Consider the following 13,956-nt stretch of genomic DNA (forward strand, 5'->3'; position numbering starts at 1 on the left):
ACTTGTGGATGAGGACGAATCCATCCCTCCTCCAAGTCCTCAACCCATCCTTCAACCGAAGCAATCTGACCGAGCTGACTCCTCAAAATGGGCTCCAGTTCTCTCCTTTCAAAACCGAAATATCGAGGAAATTGACTCGGTTGTTGCTAAGAAGGACCACTTAATGGCTTTCAACCTAGCCAAGAGTGTGTGCCTTCCAAAAGATATGGAGCACCACAACAAGCAACTCAATACCGAATTGAAGGCCATCCGGTCATCAACAAAGTCAATGATCCTGGTAAGTGGCTCTCCCTTTCCTTTGTCTAACTTTTCCAACTGTCAGTCCGGCTAAAGAGAGTTACTATTTTGCAGGCCATTCAGAAGAACAATCTTGCACATAAGAAAGTGCTGGAGCTCAGGAAAACGACGAGGCAGGTCATGGCTGGAGCCGAGGCAAAGACAGCCGAGCTTGAGAGCGCCAAAAAATAGATAACCGAGCTACAATTGGAGAACGGTCGCTTGACCGGACTTGTTAGCTCGGCTGAAGCCGAAAAACAAAAAATTACGGCAACGGTGAAAGACAAGTACTTGCGCGAGTTGGTCAAACTCGAAGGCAAAAAAGATGCCGAAATAGCTGAACTCAAGAAGAAAGTCAGTGATGCCAATGCCCAAGGTTTCAAAGAGGCAGAGGGCCTATACATTCCGCAATGCGAGGGGGCAAAAGATTTGTTCTTTAAGTGCGGCTGGAGAAGTGCTGTGGAGCAGCTCGGCTGTGGGCTTGAAATCGAGGTCTACAATGCTCCACAGTACTTCATTCCGGCCTCGCTTGCGGAATATGCTGCTTCGGTCCAAGAACAATTCTTGCAGGATTCAGATGATTCAGACGATGAAAACGAGCAAACAGTTATTCCGGTAGTCAATGCGCAAGTCAACGATCAATCAGCTCGGTTGGAGGCCACGGTGGAAGACCTGACTGTTGAGCCATCGACTGATATCGTTCTGCCAGTTGCTACTGAGACGGATGTTCCATCTGCAACCGGCGTTCAAGTTGACATTGATGTCGAAATTGAAGACCTTTTCTCTTGACTTTGTACTTTTTCTTTTTTTTGCTTACTTCTTTACTCTTGTAACCGGGCTACGGCCCCTCCTTTGTATTTGCTTTCTGATGAATGAAAATTTTCATGAACTCTTACTTCGGTTGATGTATACGTTTGTACTTGTTATGATTTTTCCATGATCTTTCTTAGTTTCAACTGTTATCTCGGTTTTAGCTGGTTAAACTATGCTTACCAGCCAACCACTCCTTAGCCGACATAATTACTTCGGCTGAGGAGTACTCAGAGTTGGTTTAATCCAGCCAACCACTCTTCAGCCATATCCTTACTTCGGCTGAAGAGTACAAAGAGTTGGTTTAATCCAGCCAACCACTCTTCAGCCATATCCTTACTTCGGCTGAAGAGCACAAAGAGTTGGTTTAATCCAGCCAACCACTCTTCAGCCATGCCCTTACTTCGGCTGAAGAGTACAAAGAGTTGGTTTAATCCAGCCAACCACTCCTTAGCCGACATAATTACTTCGGTTGAGGAGTACTCAGAGTTGGTTTAATCCAGCCAACCACTCTTCAGCCATACCCTTACTTCGGCTGAAGAGTACAAAGAGTTGGTTTAATCCAGCCAACCTCTAAGTTAGTTTTTCCAGCCAACTTAGAATAATGTTTGGTTATTCCGACCAAACGTCCTGCAGCCTGGATCCTTATCCTGGGCTTAGGAAGGGTGTTGGTTTAATCCAGCCAACCTAAGTTAGTTTTTCCAGCTAACTTAGAATATTGTTTGGTTATTCCGACCAAACGTCCTGCAGCCTAGATCCTTATCCTGGGCTTAGGAAGGGTGTTGGTTTAATCCAGCCAACCTAAGTTAGTTTTTCCAACTAACTTAGAATATTGTTTGGTTATTCCGACCAAACGTCCTGCAGCCTGGATCCTTATCTTGGGCTTAGGAAGGGTGTTGGTTTAATCCAGCCAATCTCTAAGTTAGTTTTTCCAGCTGACTTAGAATAATGTTTGCAATATTCCTAACTTTATTAAAGCTAACTTTTACAGAGAACAATTCATGCTAAAAAGAATCGATTGTTTTATTGAAGAAAAAGAAATTACACATGTTTGAAAAGAAAAAAGCTAAAAATAAAATAACTTGAGATTGGCCGTGTTCCATGGCCTAGGGATTGCTTTGCCGTCCTTGTCCTCTAGGTGGTATGCCCCTTTGCCAGCTAACCCAACCACTTTGTAAGGACCTTCCCAGTTTGGCCCTAGCTTGCCATCTCCTAGTATCAAGGGTTTCCCATCACTTTGCGTAGTACCCAATCTCCGATCTTGAATTGTCTTGGATGCACCATTTTGTTGTATTTCCTAGATAACTCTTGTTGATACGAGGCAATGTGGACTAGTGCTTTTTCTCTTCTTTCTTCGGCGAGGTCGAGCTCAAATGTTATGGCCTCTCCATTTAAGTCGGGGTCAAAATTTTCGCTTCGAATTGTGGGGAGGCCAATTTCCAGTGGGATTACTGCTTCTATTCCATAGGCTAAGGAGAATGGTGTTTCTCCTGTTGATCGGCGCGGTGTGGTGCGGTAAGCCCATAACACATGAGGAAGTTCTTCCGCCCATTTGCCTTTGGCTTTCTCCAACCTTTTCTTTAGTCCATCCAAGACGACTTTATTTGATGCTTTTGCCTGACCATTTGCTTGGGGATATGCCGGTGTAGAATTGTAGAACTCTATCTTGTACTCTTCACAAAAGCCTCTGAAGATTCTGCCGTCGAACTGAATGCCGTTGTCTGAGATTAGGGCTTTTGGTTTGCCAAACCGAGTGATGATATTCTGCCAAATGAACTTCTTCACATCTTTTTCTTTGATTGATGCCAATGCTTCAGCTTCCACCCATTTTGTGAAGTAGTCTGTTGCTGCGAGAAAGAACTTTCTATTGCCGGGTGCTGTTGGAAGTGGTCCTCCTATGTCCAAGCCCCACATTGCGAAGGGCCATGGGCTGGTTAATGGTAGGAGTTCTCTTGCTGGTTGATGTATTTGGTGTGCGAATTTCTGGCATTTCTCGCACCTCTTCACATATTTCTCCGAATCAGCCTGCATGTATGGCCACCAGTATCCTTGCGAAATGGCCCTAAAAGCTAGCGATCTTCCTCCTTGATGGCTTCCGCACACCCCTTCGTGTATTTCGAACAAGAATGCTTCCACTTTGCTGGGATAAACACACTTTAGGTAAGGTCCTGAGAATGACTTTTTGTATAATGCCAAAGATGGGGAAAGCCAAAATCGCTGCGACTTCGCTCTTATTTTGTTGGCTTCTTTTTTCTCTTCTGGTAAGATGCCGTCTTTTAAGAACAGGATGATGGATGGGCCTAGTTCTGCGCAGCATACTTCTTCTGCTTCTGGGTCTTCGATGCTTGGTCTTGGTAAGTAGTCGATGAGTAATGGATGAGGGATGGATGTATCTGCCATTGAGGCAAAGCCTGCTAGTTCGTCTGCTCTGTTGTTTTCCTCCCTGCCGATTTGTTCTATTCTTACTACTTCAAATTTCTTGATCTCTGTTCTGACCAATTCTTGGTACTTTGCCATTCTATCATCCTTTGCTTCATAGTCACCAGAAATTTGATTTACCACAAGCTGTGAGTCGCTGTAGACCATTAGTTCGGTGGCCTTCATGTAGCATGTTGATTTGAGTCCTGCGAGAAGCGCTTCATATTCTGCTTCGTTGTTTGATGCTGGGAAGCCAAGGTTGATTGCTTGCTCCACAACCAGGCCGTCTGGTGAGATGAGGACTATGCCAAGTCCTGCACCATGCCGGTTGGATGCCCCATCCACAAAGAGCTTCCACATCTCACCAACGAACAACTTCCAGCAAGTGGAGGGGTCAGATGATGTCGTGGGATCAAGAATGTCACTGGTGTTTTCTTCAAGGTCCATGCTTGCTGTCTGCCCCTTGCTATCTGATTGTAGTAAGTCTCTATTTGTTCGGCAATCTTGGCTTGGTGTAGCTTGGCTTACTTCTTCCTTGTTGTCTTTAGTTTGGTCTGCCTTGGAGTCTAACTGAGTGCCTTCTGCTAGGGGTTGTGCTATTCCAGCGTCAACTTCCATCCCTAGTTCGGTTGTGTCAGTTAGGTCGACTGGGCAGATATGATGACTTCCTGGAGTAAACTCTGCGACGAAGTCTGCCAAAGATTGGGCCTTTACTGCGGTTCTAGGTTGGAACTTGATGTCGAATTGTCCCAACTCTACTGCCCACTTCAAGATTCGCCAAGAAAAGTTCGCCCTCTCAAACAAAGCTTTTAGTGGAAAAGCTGTGAGGACAACTATGGTGTGGGCGTGAAAGTAGTGTGCCAATTTCCTAGAGGCCATCATTAAGGCTAATGCCAGTTTTTCCAGTGGCAAATACCTTGTTTCGGCTCCCAGCAATGTCTTGCTGACATAATAGATGAGCAGGTGTTGGATTCCTTCTACTCGAACCAACACTGCGCTAACTGTGTGCTGAGAGACTGCCAGGTACAAGAAGAGTTCTTCACCGGGTACTGGGGTAACAAGCAGTGGTGGAGAAGACATATATTCCTTCAAACTTTCCAGAGCTTGGTCGCATTCTTCATCCCACTCAAACTTGGCCTTTAGGGCATGAAAAAATGGTCGTAGTCTATCTGACAACCTGCTTATGAACCGATTGAGTGCAGCTGCCATGCCGGTGAGATACTGCACTTCTTTCACAGAGTTTGGTCTCTCCAAATCTTGGATTGCTTTGATCTGGGAGGGGTCTGCTTCTATACCCCGGTTGGTCACCAGGAAGCCCAAGAATTTGCCAGATCCTACTCCGAATGCACACTTGGATGCATTGAGGCGCAACTTATGTTTCTTCAAGATTTCAAACATCTCTCCTAAGTCCTTGAGATGGTCATTCTCATCTTTGCTTTTGACCACCATGTCGTCGATGTAAGCCTCCATCGTTCTGCCTAACAATGGTTCAAACATCTTGGTGACCATCTGTTGGAATGTCGGGCATGACCTTGTAACAGTATAGTCCTCTTGGAGTCGTAAAGGACGTGACCTCCTGGTCTGGTTCATGCATGGCGATCTGGTGGTAGCCTCTGTATGCATCCAGAAAGCTAAGTCGATTGTGTCCTGCCGTTAGGTCTACCAGTTGATCCATCCGTGGTAGAGGAAAGCTGTCTTTTGGGCATGCCTTGTTGACTGTTTTGTAGTCGACGCAGACACGTCATTTGCCATTCTTCTTTGGCACTACGACCGTGTTGGAGATCCATTTTGGGTAGTGCACCTCTCTAATTGCTCCTGCCTCCAGCAGGTTACCTACTTCTTTCGCCACCATTTCGGCATGGTGAAGTGCCAATCGGCGAGTGCGTTGAATGACTGGCCTGGCGGATGGGTGGACATTGAGTTGGTGACAGATGAAGTTTGGATCAATGCCTGGCATGTCGTAGGGTGTCCAGGCGAACACTTCGATATTAGAGGTCAAGAATTCCAAGACCTCTAATCTCTCAGTGCTAGACAATGACGAACCGAGCAAGAAGAACTTATCCGGGTTCTTTTCATCTATTTTTACCTCCACCAAGTCCTCCACTGCTTTCTGATCTGCCGCTTTGCCGACACCTGCAAATAGCTCATTACTCTCAGGTTCTTCTACCGAATGAACGTATCCTTTGGCAGCGCGGCTGCCATTCACCGTGACGAAGCATTATTTCGACATGATCTGATCTCCATAGACTTCTTCAATTACTCCGGTGTTGTTGGGGAACCGCATTACTTGGTGGTAGGATGATGCCACCGATCGCATGGCATGCAGCCATGTTCTGCCCAAAATGATGTTGTAAGTGGAGGGGACCTTTAATACCCAGAACTCCACTTGTTTCGTCACACTTCCTGCTCTAACTGGAAGAATTATTTTGCCGACAGGCCATTCTGGCATAGAGTTGAATCCAATTAGAGGTGATACAGCAGGTGCCAAGTCTTTGTCTTGTAGCTTCAGTTGTTTAAATGTTTCGTAGTACATGATTTCACATGAACTACCCTGGTCAATCAGAATTCGCTTGACGTCAAAATCATTGACTCGGAGAGTGACGACCAGGGCATCATTGTGAGGGCAATATATCCGTTCCAAGTCTTTATCCAAAAAAGACATGACGTTTGTTGCCTCTGTCTTCCCCTTCTTGGTGGCAGGTTGGGCACTTAGCACCTCTCTTAAGTGTTTAACCTTTTTGATTGATCCTCTGAGCTCGCATACACGCTCAGGTTCAAAGACCCCATGTATCACATTGATAACGCCTTGAGGTGGGGCGTCGACTGGCATCCTGTTGGGGTTATTGTGATCCTGGGGGGCTAGTTGCATCCCTCCTTCAATGTACTTATCCAAGTGTCCTGCTGCCACCAATTCCTCCAGGTGTTGCCTCAATGGTGTGCAATTCTCAGTGCGGTGTCCCTTTTCTTTATGGAAGGTGCACCGCGATCTTTCGTCATAGTCCTTCTGCGCTTCCCCTAGCTTGGCTGGCCACTTGACGAAAGGCTCATCTCTTATTTCGCTCAGAATTCGATATATTGGTTTCTTGAACACCGTGGTTATGGCAGTGCGGATTCTCAACCATCTTTTATCCGGGTCTTCTCCGTTATCTCGTCTGCCACGTCCGTTTCTGTTACTTCGGTCTACCGTGTTGACCTTTGCTGAGGTCTTCTTTTTTGGTACTGTAGGCACCCCAGATTTTGCTTTGGCGCGTGCGCCATCCTCTTCTACCCTGATGTGCTGGTGCACTCTTTCCATCAGGGCTTCCATGGTGAGGGGTGGCGTCATGGTGATCGAGTCCCTTAGTCTGTTCCCAACTGGAAGGCCTCTTTTATACTGTGCAATGGCGAGATTGGTGGGGCAGTCCCCAATCTGATTGAATGTCTCCCAGTAGCAACTATTGTAGGATCTTAGGGTCTCTTTATCGCCCATGTCGATGGAGAGTAGCTGGTCGATCTCCACTGGGATTTTGGTGTTTGTTCGGAACCTTGTTACGAAGGCTTCTGCCAATTGCGCCCAAGAGGCTATGCTGCCCTCTGGAAGTTTCTCGAACCAAGTCAAGCCTAGGTCGCCAAGACTTGATGGGAAGAGTATGCACATTAAGGCCTCGTTTCACCTGTATACAGCCATGACTTGGCGAAAGTGGCTTAAATGTGAGTAGGGATCCGTCTTTCCTTCATATGTAGTGAATTTTGGCTGAAGGAAGCCTGATGGTAGGGGCGCGTTTTCAATCGCTGGAACAAACGGTGAAGTCTGCAGCCTTGCTAATGCCTTGTCCGTTGGTTCATAGGCAGGGCGCGGTATTGGCATTCCAACCTCGACGCTTCCATGCGTCCGAGGAGCCAACCGCTGTAAGGTAGAGACTCTGTGTGGATCCCGTGCCCTGGCATCCTCCTTGCATCATGCTTTTTCTTCGAGCACGGTTCGTAAGTTGAATGATCTGGGTAACTCCGTCTGTCTAGATCTGGTTTGGTACGTATGTGAGGGCCAATACGTGCTTCCTTCAGTGTATGATCTTTCAGATCTCGTCCTCTCAGACCTGGAGTGACGAGTTCTGGAAGACCAGGATTGAGTATCGCCTGTCCTGAGGCTTCTACTCTCTCCTTGCGAGGGTGTAGTATTCCTACTACGATTTTCTGAGTGGCGAGGGGGCGTCTTGTTTTTGTGCCCCTCTCCTATCGCCACTTCTTTTTTCTTCATCTGGCGCTTTAAGGCTTCCATGTCTGCCGCCATCTTTCTTATTAATTCATCTTGCTCTTTCATGCGGTCTTCCAGAGCTTGAGGATCAATCCTCCGTCTTTGCCTGTCAGGACTTTGCGAGCGAGATTGACGGGGCTGTGAGTCCGTCTTCCCCTTGTATCCTTCCGGGTGTTATGTCGTTGGGGCTCCAAATCTGCCATGGGAGGGATAGAAGGTAATCCTTCACGCCTTGCTCCCCCATCTGGAGTTTGCCCGTCGATGGCGGAATGTGGCAATTCTTCAATGTGCGCCATTGTTCTTTAAGAGGTAAAGCTTGATCAAGAGGTTTTGTCCTGTCTGTTCTTCCCACAGACGGCGCCAATTGTACGGGAAAGAAATAAATCTTCTCGTATAATCCTGTTGACCAAGTTCACTCTCCTCCGTACGACGTCGCCTTATCACCTGAAAACACAAACGTGAGCTAGCCGGCGGGTGTGTGCCGGAAACCTCTCCGATGCCTAAGTCAGTAAATTTGACAAATAGACAAAGCTCTGTGAATTCAGAAAACAAAGTTGTGTGTTACCTCCCCAAAGGTGATGTTTGGGAGCTTTTATAGATTTCGTGTGGCACAATCCTAGTAGGACTTCTACTCCTCCATGCAGAGTCCTCCTAAGATTCATACTCCTGAAAGATAATGATTATCCTTCAACACCCCCTCACTGCTTAAACCAAGTGAGATGGTTGTATCATGGCTGAACTCCAATACGACCGAAGTAAACACGACTAAGCATAGCCGTAGAATGAGCCGAACTAGTTCTTCCTTTTACTTCTCTTACGTCGGCTTCTCATGCACTGTACATGGCACGGTTTAGACCGAACTAACGATTCGCGACCGGTATAACTCCAAGACCAGTCTAACTTTAAGTTGCTTCCGGACCGAAGTAATTTTACACGTATCTTGGGCCGGAGTAATTCTGTACCTCTCTTGGGCCGGAGTAACTTTTACGGCCTTTTTTACTCAGCCCTTTGTATTGTGGGCCACTATGACCATCTTATAGCTCGGCCCAATTTTCACCAAAATTACCCTCTCAATTTGCATTGGAGCTATGCACCTAACATCCTTGCATTTGGACTTTATTACATGGGAGATATACCATTATACAACTGTAGATGTCACACAGAAGCAATAACATGGAGCTGTCTTTAATGTAGCTGAGCATCAAATTTCTCTTTACCATATCAGATTTAACATTTGTACATGATATATATGATGATCAAAACAATATAGCATAGACTGCACAATCCTAAATTTAATTCCTGTATAGGTATAATTACTCACATTCTAAATTTAATTCCTCTATAGGACCCTCCTTACTGGCATGGTATATAGATTACTTTTTGTCATGGTACAAATTACGATGGTAATTTGTACCACGCCAAATGGACATTTGGTATGGTAGTAAATATATTTTTTGAATACAGAAGGCTTGATATTTGTATGCTTCTATGTTTTGTATGGAATCATTATTCTAGTTTAGACTATAGTTGGTTTGTATGGAATTTGACATTTAAAGTTATTCCATTTTGGATAGTTGGAAGTGAAATGGATGCAACTTGTGGAATGATTCATAATATACGTATTGTTTTGTTTATATACATGCTACAGGTTGCACAATACATACAAATTGTGCAGAAATTATAATTTTGAGAGAAAACATACAATCATGTTTTTGGCTTGATATGACATAAGGAAATACATGTTTTAGCGACTAAATAGTCAGTAGTTAAAAAAAATACAATGAAAAAAGCTTCTGGCGACTAAAAGTTTAGTCACCAAAACCCAATCAGATTTTAGGTGACTAAACTGTTTAGTAACTAATGCACAACCAAAGATTTTTGGCGACTAAAAGTTTAGTAGGGAAAAATGTCAGACTTTAAGTGACTAAAAAATTAGTAGCTAAAAACCAATCAAACTTTAGGCAACCCCAATATTTAGTAGCTAAAAAAGACAAGCTGGACAACAAAAACATTTTTGGTGACTAAAAATTTAGTAGGGAAAAAGCTGAGACTTTAGGCAACTAAAATATTAGTAGCCAAAAATTAATCAGCCTTTAGCTGACTACAATATTTAGTCGCTAAAAACATTTTTGGCTACTAAAAGTTTAGTAGCCAAAAACAATTTGACTTTACACGACTAATAACTTTAGTAGCTAAAGAAATTAGGATGGAAAAAAAAAAAAACCTTTTCGCGACTACAAATATAGTCGCTGAAAATGTCATTTTAATTTTATGTCAATGCTTTTGGCGACTAAAAAAATAGTCGACAATTTACTACTTTTGGCGACTAAATTTGGTTTAGTCGCCAATTACCTTTCCCGACAAGTCTTCAACGACTAAACAGCTGACCAAAAATTTTAGTCACTAAAAACCTTCGACGACTAAAACTTGACTTTTGGCGACTAAAAATTTAGTCGCCAAAAATACAATTTCTTGTAGTGTGTTAAGTTAGAGAGAATATTTTTAAAATTATATGATCATTTTTAGAATTAGAGATAAACTGCATATAGTCCAAACCATGGGAGAGTAAAGTAAAATTTGCCCCCCAAAAAATATGGGTAAATTATAAGGCCCCATTTAGGTGTTGGCTTTTTGACTAGCCTCTTCTAGGAAGGTTAAAAAAAAAAAAAAGTCATTTTTTTTTTTACTTTTTTAGTTTATTTATGCTATATCACCTTTTTATTTTTTATACATTTCTTCTTTGTAAATAAAAAAAATTAATTTTTTTAACACTTTTCAAAATAGTCCTTAAATAATCAAAAAGTCAAAACACAAGTCACATCACTATTTTTATTTTTTCACACTTTTTTTTTTTGAAAAATGTTGTGTGGCCCGAATGGCTCGAATGTCTCAAAACGAGGTCGATGTCATTTTGAGACATTTGAGCCATGTAAATTCAGGCCACCAAGCATTACCTTTTTTTTTAAACACCTCCTACAAATCTCTTAAGTTTATGAATGTTTTTTTTTATAATTTTGAAAAAGGCTAAATTATAAATAAAATCTTAAAATTTAATTAAAATATAGATAGTTCTCTATAATTCTAAAAAATTATATTTCGCCTTTTTAAATTTCTAATGGCATAATAAATAATCTATTTTATTAAAAAATTATCAAGTTAATCAATAGTTTTAATGATATCATAAATATATTTCATTTAATAATTCAAGTAATTATTTTGTTAATTCATTTAAATAAAAAAATATAACAATGAGATATATGTAATTTTCAAAATCACAGAGGATAATTCATATTTTAAATAAAAACATATTTGTAATTTATTCTTTTGAAAATTACATTCCATTCTTTTATGTTTCAAATGGCATAATAAATTACCATTGTTATTAATAAATTAGCAAGTCAATAAAAAGTTTTTAATGATATTAAAAATATATTTTAATTAATTAATAATTTATTTTATTATTACGTAGGAGAGAGTAATTAAAAATTTTGACAAAGACATATTTGTAATTATTAGAATCCAATTCATATTTTAAGTAAAAATTACTTGATCATGAAGCTTCCCAAACATATAAATAAGAGTTTTCGGCTATGGAAGGAAAGAAGATGAGCAAATTCTTCAACTCAGCCACCGCCTTTTTCAGCAGCAGTGACCACATTCCACACTACGATCTCAACATCATCCAAATAATGCTCATCAAATACCTATCTATCTATCTATCTATCTATCTATCTATCTATCACTTTGTGATTTTCTTGGTTTTCTTGAAGGAAATGAAAAGGAGTATGAGAACTTGTATGACTCAGTCACCGACTTCTTTAGCAGTGGAGACCACATACCTTGGTGTGATCCCAACACCATTGCCGTAAGCTTCTCTAATTCTACAAAACCCTAAACCTATCTATCTCTCTTTTATTTTTGTTGCAATTAATTGCCCTTGTTTGGTTCTTGAGAAAAATTTGGGATATGAGAAAGAGTGTATATTTTAGGGTTTCTTGGCTTTTTAATTTTTGGGCAAATGAGGAACTATTTTGTGACTAGTTTTGATTGTTGGTAGACAGTATTCATGTCCATATGTTATTACTAGTGGTGAGTGCAAACGCAAGTGTTTGCAATTTTATATGTAAAATTTTGGATGGTTGGATGATTGAGAGACAATATGATGAATGAGAAAAGTCTTCTTCTTTTTTTTAAATAGTTTTTAGGCAATTTGATGAATGAGAAAATTGTTTTAAAGTTATTACATATTATAGTTAAAAGGGCATTGTTGGAAAAGAACAAAAACACAACAGTGTTTACACCAAATGTAATAGAATAGCTTACTTTTGTACAGTTTATTGGAATGGTACCAACTGGCAATTGTCGCCTATTATATATGGATCAATTGTTCTGTTTCTATGTGCTTTGTAAATACTAAAAGGATGATTGGAATAAGCACTGAAAGTGTGTCTAAGTTGATGTGATTGTTTTTGCCAAGTTATTCTTTAAATATTCGGAACCATTTCAGATTCTATTGCTAACATTAACTCTTGTTTGTGACTCAACTAAGTTTTCCCTACTTTAGAAAATATGTGTGAATGAATATACCAAAAATAAAGATGGATCTAACTTTGCCATTGTTGGCTTAAAATATAACACATTCTCATACTGCTGAAGCATGAGGAGAGTGATTTTTCCTTCCTTCATCATTAGATGCATTTTTCTACTTATAGAGTATCAATCTAAACAAAACCAAACAGAACAAAACACCACAATGTAACAATAAGTAGGAACAAAGCAGCAATAGAATAATGCCACATTAACAGCTCACCAAACAAATAACCACACCAAGACTATAACTTCGAATGAAAAGTTATTGTAGAAATGCCACTCTGAACATAGTAAAACAAAGCATCCTAATAATAAGGCAATGCCACAGTCACAGTCCTTTATTCCCTTCTGAAAGCATTGCCATCCCATCACTTTTTAAGCTTCAAACATCAAACACCTTCAATATTAAAATAAAAATGTCATTGAAACAGATATATGTGTGCGTGAAAGAAAGAAAGTATGAAAAAGCAAAGTAGCTTGAATATATTCTAACATATTTTGCTGTAATGTTAGTTTTGATTGTACATGACCCAATGCCCTTATCATATGTTTTTTACAACTTATCCTCAATTGGTATTACTTTTATTATTGCATGAATATATATATATATATATATTTCATTGTCTTACCCTCATCTCTATTTCATTCATTTATGAACGTGTTATTTTTCAGTCACTTAATATTTTGTCCTATTATATAAAATATAATTTGTATTATAGTTGCTTATAAAATTTTCTTTTTAATTTTGTAGATATTTGTGAATCATATATGATATGACAAATGCAATCCTCTACTTAAGTCAATTTTTTTTATTCCAAGTATGAAATTATTTCCAATCTTACTATCTTGTTAGTGTCCAGCCCATTCATTCAAATGGGGAAACCACTATGGATAGTGGCTCTCCCATTCTTCCACTCCACCAACTCCATTAGCTAGTGGAAGGGGTTGGTGGCAACCAATAAGCTCCTCCCTCAATTGTGTATAAATTGAGGTGAGGAGGAGGGATTTGTAGACAATAGATTTCAGAGTGTGTAATCTGTGAAAGATTGTGAGAAGTGAGAGTGTTATAGTGTGTAAGTGAGGTGTGAGTGTGTAAACTCCCTTCGGGAAAATTCTATAGTAGATAGCTCTCCGTGGATGTAGGCAATTGCCGAACCACGTAAATATTCTTGTGTTATTGAGTGTGATTGATTTCTAGTGTCTCACAGTCCCAACAAGTGGTATCAGGGCCAAATCAGTTGCGTTTCGGAAAAATAGAGTGCGTTTCTTTGAAACTGCCAGAAATCAAACCAGGAGCAAGGGCTCAAAAAGAGGAGTCCAGAACTACAAAGCAGACCCCAGGAAGAGCCTCCACGCACCTGCACGCGCCCCCTGAAGTAGGCGCATGACGCCCACTCTCAACACGCGCCACCACGCACCATTGACAGTGTCGGCGCATCATCCCACGCACACACGCGCGCCTCACGCGCGTCTAAAGGAGGAAGATGACCACGTCAGTGCCACGTCAGCACACAGTCAGCGCCACGTGTCTGCCACGTCAGCGCCACCTGTTTGACTCGTCAGTGACACGTGTCAGTCTTCCAGACACATGTCAGCCACGTCAGCCCTTTAGTTGACTAGTCAACCTT

The sequence above is a fragment of the Camellia sinensis genome, chromosome 10 (assembly GCF_055761805.1).
Source record: "Camellia sinensis isolate YWXY chromosome 10, ASM5576180v1, whole genome shotgun sequence".
NCBI classification, from domain to species: Eukaryota; Viridiplantae; Streptophyta; class Magnoliopsida; order Ericales; family Theaceae; genus Camellia; species Camellia sinensis.